General features: G+C 43.3%; 1 long non-coding RNA gene across 5 annotated transcripts; it reads right to left on the reverse strand.

Annotated features, from left to right (window-relative positions):
• Positions 1-665: 665 nt before the first annotated feature.
• On the reverse strand, positions 666-6,774 carry LOC109753699 (uncharacterized). Of its 5 annotated transcripts, XR_012202319.1 has the most exons (15): positions 6,184-6,774; positions 5,860-5,926; positions 5,687-5,748; positions 5,383-5,470; positions 5,231-5,299; positions 4,474-4,842; positions 4,251-4,320; positions 3,989-4,148; positions 3,837-3,917; positions 3,471-3,644; positions 2,736-2,942; positions 1,912-2,261; positions 1,657-1,794; positions 1,117-1,234; positions 666-946 (listed from the first exon to the last, which is right to left on the reverse strand). It is a non-coding gene; the product is annotated as an uncharacterized lncRNA (long non-coding RNA). The 5 variants fall into 5 exon arrangements; XR_012202320.1 differs by lacking the exons at positions 666-946; positions 1,117-1,234; positions 1,657-1,794; positions 1,912-2,261; positions 3,989-4,148 and having other exon boundaries at positions 3,837-3,953; XR_012202322.1 differs by lacking the exons at positions 666-946; positions 1,117-1,234; positions 1,657-1,794; ... (4 more) ...; positions 5,860-5,926; positions 6,184-6,774 and having other exon boundaries at positions 3,837-3,953; positions 4,132-4,148; positions 4,474-4,606.
• Positions 6,775-7,395: the final 621 nt, after the last annotated feature.

Genomic DNA, 7,395 nt, shown 5'->3' on the forward strand with positions numbered 1-7,395 from the left:
CCACACCTTACTCTCACAGTCATCCCCCCGGCCCCTTCGACAACATTGCCCGCCCCCTTCTCTCTTCCTCCACGGCATCCCAAGCCAATTCCTGGTGCCAAGGTGTGCACACCATCGTGGTCGAGGGCGACCACCATGACGATGCAACCTGCTGCTCACCGTAGCTCCGCACCTTCTTGAAGTACAGCGGCCACAATCATGTCCCAATCTTATGTGTCCATCTTTTTATCTAGAGTATATTATCACTGCTGAAAATCATAATTCAAGATATGGTACAAACTTCAGTATCAATACATCATAATAAACCAAATGCATCGGGGATCTGGGTGTACTATCCTAACAGAGGCATTGTTTCGCTACGAAGCCTGAATATTTTCTCTACCACATTCGATTTTGCTGCAACGCATAACTGATTTTGTTACCTTGAAAATTCAGTATTGTACAAGCTACCTGCCACCGGTGAACTCAAAGTGGATGCTTAAAAAAGGGCTCTGATAACTTCCACATTATAAGAAATATCAGGATGGATACATTGGCAAAAGCATGTGCAGATTTGCAGGTTATATCTTCTATGTGCAAAAGAATATATAGACAACACAATTAAGCAAACAATTAATTAACAATTTGAACTATTTTTATGGATAGTTTAAGAAGGTTACCTTCAGCTCAGATAAACCAAAATATATGGACAAAGGTAATAATCCAAGGAGTAGTGGAGCAAGGAGATCTGAGAACATCCACACAATATTTTCTCAATCAATCGATCAGCTCAATTTGTCCACACTCATGGAATAATTCCTCTCACTCAATGGTATATACAGTCCATTGGAAACTTCAAGCAAATGACCATGCTCCATACAACTCAAGATTTAGCCTTTTTGATTTCTTGGGCAACCAGCCAACATATAATTTTTGCCTTCCAAAGTGAATATATATAATGGAACCGCTGAAAAAATATGAAAGAAATAGATTGTAACACACAGATGAGTGCAACAAAAAATCTATTGTGTATTTAGGATTTAGAGGACCATTTACGAATAATAATAGAGGAATGGCTGATTGTAAAAGAGCTATGAAGGAAACATCACAAGCACCATACTGAATAATTCCACTCACGAGCTTTTCCTCGCAGAATCACAACTTCATAAGACATCCTTAAAAATCAGCCATCAGTAAATAGCTTGTTGAATCCAGACATGGTATGCAAACATTTCACTACATCTGGTTCCATATTCTGTATAGAAATCAAGTAGACATGGAAGTATACTCATATATCGCTGAATCTTGTAAAACATTTAAAAGGTAATCAGAGACATTTTAACAACACTCTCTCGGCTCTTAAATAAGTGATATTTTTACTTGCCGAGTTTGCAAGGTACAAATTAAATCATAAATTATAGTAAAAACATAATCCACAGGTTTGATAATAACTAATCGATGAGCAGAACTTGTTTAACACATGAATAATCCATGACTATAAAAGAAGCTCATTGTACTCGGCCACTCGTCTATTGTGTGCACTATTTTTCCGTCTTTATTGATCATAGCAAGATGCTTCCTGATCAAATAGATGAATGATTTAAAGAGAGCGAATGTAAAGTGGTAGGATATTTGGCATGCATCATCGACTTGAGAAAACGAGAACAAGGAATTCACCTTGATAATTTTGGGTAAACAAATTAATCTGGCTATTGCCGTACATGGATAATTAGATTCTCTGCAGATTCACAAAACAATCATTTGTGACTGTTATGCAGTTGTGCAGATGTATGCACGCTATTCATATATAAGTGCCTACATGAAACAAGAATAAAATCAGAGTCCGTAACTAAGTTACTAAAAAAGAGCATTTGCACACAAATTGATAATCTCAAGGGAAGAACAGGAAGCGAAGGGAGTCAGATGGGTTACATATCCAGTGGGAGCAGTAGTAGATGCTTGGCGGCTGGTTGGATAGGATGGTGATAGTGGGGGGGATGCTCCCCATCAGGTCGACAAGCCGGAGGTTGTCCCAGCAGGACCCCTTGTCGGATAGCGCCTGGGTGAACCTGTTGGCGGCTATGCTTAGGTACTGGAAAGACAGTAGCGCCAACAGGAACGGCCCGACGAAGGGCTTCCGTGACACGTCCATATGATCCAGCAGGTAGAAGGAGAGTCAGTGAACTTGTTCTGGCTCAGCACCACCGACGCCACTTTCCTCCCAAGACGCCCGAGCTATGATGTCATTACTCCTATCGTCTCTTACATAATTAAGGTGTTTCCTATGCAATCATGGTACCGAGACACACATGAGTAACCTGCATGTATACTTCTCTAATAATTAATCGTTCATTCTGATTTCCAACTAATCCAATGTGCTAGTGCATTAGGCTCAACCAACCTTAATGCTAGGTTGAGCGGCATTCTAATTTCTAACTAATCTGATGGAATCCTCCTATGACACATCCTCTCTGCTTCCCACCTTCCAGCGGCTCGATGATGGTGATGAAGGACTATAGATAAAAATTTAACGACCCTTACTCTGTACACATTTGAATCTATTTTCAGATGAAAAACACTGAACTATGATAAAATAAACAATAATCAACGACCCTGGCTGGGGAATAATATCAGTCCTTCCTTGTACTAAACAAGGTATTGAGGGAAAATAAATCTAAGAACAGAATGTACAGATTGGCAGAAGCTAAACATCGAATGCACTATTAGCAAGTCTAAATAATTTTGAGAAGTATTACCAAAGAGATGACTCTCTAGGCTGCCGAAGGGCATGTACTCGTACAACAGCAGCCGCTTGTCCCCTGCGCGCAGAAGCCGATCAGGCTGACGAAGTTAGGGTGGCTGAGCACCGCCAGTATCAGCACCTCCACCAGGAACTCCTTCCTCCCCTGCACGCTCTCTCGGGCATGCTGCTTCACCGCCACCATTTGTGCATCGGAAGCGCCCTGCAAGAAGAAGAAGAATCACATTGTGCTGATGATATAATACATATATCATATATAGTGCAGACCAAAGAATGATCAGAAAATCAACATGGTAGTTGGATGTGTCAAACATCTGCGACAAAAGTGATTAAGAAATGTACTGTGTGAACTAAGGAAGCAGCATCGAGGACGACACGCAAGGAAATATGCTGGTCACTTGTCAGTACATTCCCCTAATCTCACCAAATGCGCATACACTTTTATTGCTTTGAAGAATATAAAGATAGCAAATGAAGAAATCAGTTGCTGCCTGCCCGACTCAGGTTTGCAACATACAAATGATATACACAGACCATGAATGTATTATAACTTTAGAAGAATATACATTAATCTTTCACAAGTATAGCGAAACTTATCATGGGACGGAGGGAGTACTATAGTTTAGCACATTTTTCTATCACAAGTATAGTTGTTGAATAATGACGAGCAATCTGAAATCATCCACTTACAAAGAAAGATGGAAGACATAACACGGGCTTGTTAGCTCACCCATACAAAGTTGAGTCAGTGATTAACTGGATTGCCAAAAAGAACATAGGGGAGACCATCATATCCATGTGTGGTGTACTCGGCTCCACCCTTTCTCGTCACTATATTTGTTCATGTTCTCTGCTGGTTGGTTTTCTCAGAATCTGCCGGGGCAGAGGAAACTCTGTTCAACTCCTGCTCAACAAAGAACCTTTGTGAGGCCAAACAACCAAAAATCCTTGTTCATACAAACATAAAAATGATGAACTATCCAATAATTTCTTCGTGATCATGCAATAAGCTGTGCCTTCCAAAACTTTCATATGGCTGCGGTAGATTCGGCTCACATGAAACATAAATAAAATAATATGTATATAATGATTTTACCTTATAATAGATGTTTTAGAAACTCATAATATATATTTGATAGCTCCACTCCAAAAGTATAAAATTCCTCACGTTGAATACCTATAAACAAAGGTGAAATAAGGATCTCTTTTGGACCTATCAATGAAAAGAGGAAAGGTTATGTCAGCGACCAATCGGAACCGTCGAAAGTTCAGCACATCCGTCTTTTAGCAAATGTACATGCAAAGCAATTCTTTCTCGGAGTGAACTCTGAACTATTCTGTGCCACATGTAAATAAATCATCAAATTACAGTAGGGAGACATGGTTTTTACATGTGTGGTTGGTGACCCTATAAGAATCAGCAGAAAGAAATTGAGTCAACAAAGATACTTTTGTAAGGGCCTGAGAGGTTATATAATGAATAGAAGATTCATGGAAAGACGTTACTTACATGATACATGTAGCTAGAGAATCACAGTGCCCTCAATTGAAGTTTTATGTTCTCCCCATTAGTGATCGCACTGAATCAAAAAGCAAAATGTCAGACAAACAGATTACCTGGAGTGAAGGCATCAGGTAAACAAATTATCTGAATCAAGCTCACTAAAAACAGAATCAAAAAGCTAAATGCCAAACAGATTGAGTACTTTGCCTGGTATACATACTTGTCCCACCTTGCATCAACCCCATGCATGGTGGTGGCATCAACAGCGTCATGAGCTCCTGCTGCCCTTGCGTCGATAGAAAGGTTGTCATCGTCGGCGCCGCACGCCTCCAAACCAAGGATCCGTTTGGCATGGAGGAGAGCGCCATCAGATTGATGCGTCCATCCCCAAACAACGAGCCAAGATAAAGAATATTATGACTGGGAGTTGTGTGTCCCCACTTTGTGTCTGCAACCACTTCCTTTCTACAGCTCCAAATCAGGGGAGCATCTCTTCGTTCCCAGCGATACGGTCTATGCAGGTGCCGCCGGCGGCGGCGACGCCCCACCACAAAAGATTGTCTTCGAGCCGCGAGTTGCCGCATCCAACCCCAAGGACCTGCAGTTGGTAGATATTTATTGGGGAAAAATGACCAATAAAGCATGACTGAAGTTTAAACTTTGCATAACTAAAAAGTAATCAATGTATCAAAGGATTTGATCTATGGGCATTTTCCTTTTTCCCAAGTAACAACATCAAACTTTTCAGGGGAAGGGTATATACAATATTTACTAAACTGAATGCTTTCCACGTGTTTTTAAATCAATGGATCCTCCTACAAATTCTTTAAAGAGTATAACTGGAAAACCATTGCGTGGGCAGCTGCTTTTCCCTCTCCTAAAGCATCGACTCTACAAATATAACACATTTTGTCACCGGAAACTCATGAATCATAAGGTACAGGGGTGGAGCACGCGACGCAACAGAGCAGAAGAGAATGTTGTACCTGAAACTTAAAGGCCACATTAAGGTTCATGGGATTCTTGTCCGAGTGAAACAAATTGGTCTATACAAACTGAAATATAGCCAGCGCAGCTATATCAGAACCCATGAGGCCATGAGCACACATATAGTCAGAAGCACAGCTAAATCACGTACCTTGTGAGCATACACCATTCCCTCCAGCCACTTGGTCGGGTACCACGGGGTTCACCTTGAGACACCTCGTGGATGACCTTCATCCCTTCTACACAATTAAGCACAAAAAAAAATTGAGTTCACCTTGCAAGACTATTGAGAGGGATTTAGGTCCTTATGAAGTACAGAGTATAGTACGGAAAAGGGGTTCTCTCCTAAAGAAAATAATGCAGCCTCCATCCAGAAACAAATGGCGAATTAAGCACCCTCCAGTTCAATTTCACTCTCATCTAAATTCTATTTTCATGAGAAATTAATCAATTACCTAGGGTTAGTCTAGTTCATCCAAAACAGTGGAGCTCCAAGGAAGAAAGAAGAACGGTTGATCTAAAACAGGGAAGAAACAGGGCTATCACCTTCAAAATTAGTTCTGTATCAAAGCAAGAGCTCACGATTAGTTCTGGGAATTTTAAGTGATGAAGATAAGAAATGCAGTACCGGTACTCTTGCTCCCCTTGCTCTGAGAAGGTTTGCATACCTCAAAGTGCCCAACACCTGCCGCTGGCTAAAATAGTGTGCATAAAAAGATTAAGAATATAAGCTACATTCAGATTAGGCTAGATAAAGAGCTATGCGCTTGTACACATCAAGCCTATATCGTTATTTTCATACACCAAGGCAATTCGAATGCATTAGATTAGTCCAATGTGGCTGACGAACTACTGTTAGGAAGAGAATGAACGGAGTTACAACCAGTTAGGATCTGCACAAGTAGGAAATAGAGTGACCACACCTACGAAGGAGACTCAGGGAAGTAGTTACCTGCAGCTGCATGCGATGGGGTGCCGTGCTTGAACGCTTTGTTGTGCCTCCACCATGTAGTTTCTCCGGTCCACATCCCTGTCCCCTCCGCTGCCACCTCCACCCCTATCCCCTTCTGGAAGCCTGGATCTAAGCGCCTAGAGAGGCGGTGGCACATGACCGGATCACAGGATACATGGAGGGGGAGGTCACTGCTGGCGAGGCGCCGACCGATGGGAATCGTGGGGCGGAGTCATCACCGAGGTGCAGCGTCGTTGGTTGAGGCCTCATTGGGGAAGAAGAGGCACTCGAGGCCACCGCCCAGCCAAGGTAGGAGGCGCCAGACGGGAAGAGGTGCGATGCTAAGGATTGGGGAGGGGGTAGGTCAGCGTGCGGCGTCTCCCGTCATCGGCGGCGGCTCCTCAACGAGATAGGCGGCGTCTCCCGTCATCGGCGGCGGCTCCTCAATGGGATCGGCGGCGGCTCCCGTAGTAGCGCAGGGATCGATGGCAGCTTGATGTGCGAGGGTGGCGGCGAAGGATGCGAGTGCGAGGGCGGCGACCAAGGGATCTCGTGCGAGTCGTTCTCGCTCGAGGGCATGTGACGTCGCTCGTACGTGCGAGTTTTTTTTGCTGGTTAATTTTCGTAGGTTTTTTTATCGCTGGTTAATCGTCGTAGATTTTTTCTTCGACGCTTGTCTCGGGCGCGATCAGCTGTTATGACCTAAAGAGCGCGGGGGCTGGTGGAGGACTCGGTATGTGGTTTTTTCGGTTCGTGGCGGGTCAGCCTGAGGTGGGAGTAGGTACCAAAAAAAACCGGGTGAGGTGGGACGAAAATAAACCTGGAACGGAGACTACCAACTGAGACATTAGGAGTAGAGATACATGGATCCTCTCGGATTTTATGGCCTCAAGCCATTCATCGGAATCCGGGCCCACCATCGCTTCTCCATAGCTCGTAGGTTCATTGTTGTCTAGCAACATGACTTCCAAGACAGGATTACGTACCACTCTGAAGTAGTACGCATCCTTGTCGTCCTATGAGTTTGGTAGTGACTTGATCTGAAGTTTCATGATCACTATCATAAGCTTCCACTTCAATTGGTGTAGGTGCCACAGGAACAACTTCCTGTGCCCTGCTACACATTAGTTGAAGTGACGGTTCAATGACCTCATCAAGTCTCCACCATCCTCCCACTCAATTCTTTCGAGAGAAACTTTTCCTCGAGAAAGG

Source organism: Aegilops tauschii, chromosome 2 (assembly GCF_002575655.3).
Source record: "Aegilops tauschii subsp. strangulata cultivar AL8/78 chromosome 2, Aet v6.0, whole genome shotgun sequence".
NCBI classification, from domain to species: domain Eukaryota; kingdom Viridiplantae; phylum Streptophyta; class Magnoliopsida; order Poales; family Poaceae; genus Aegilops; species Aegilops tauschii.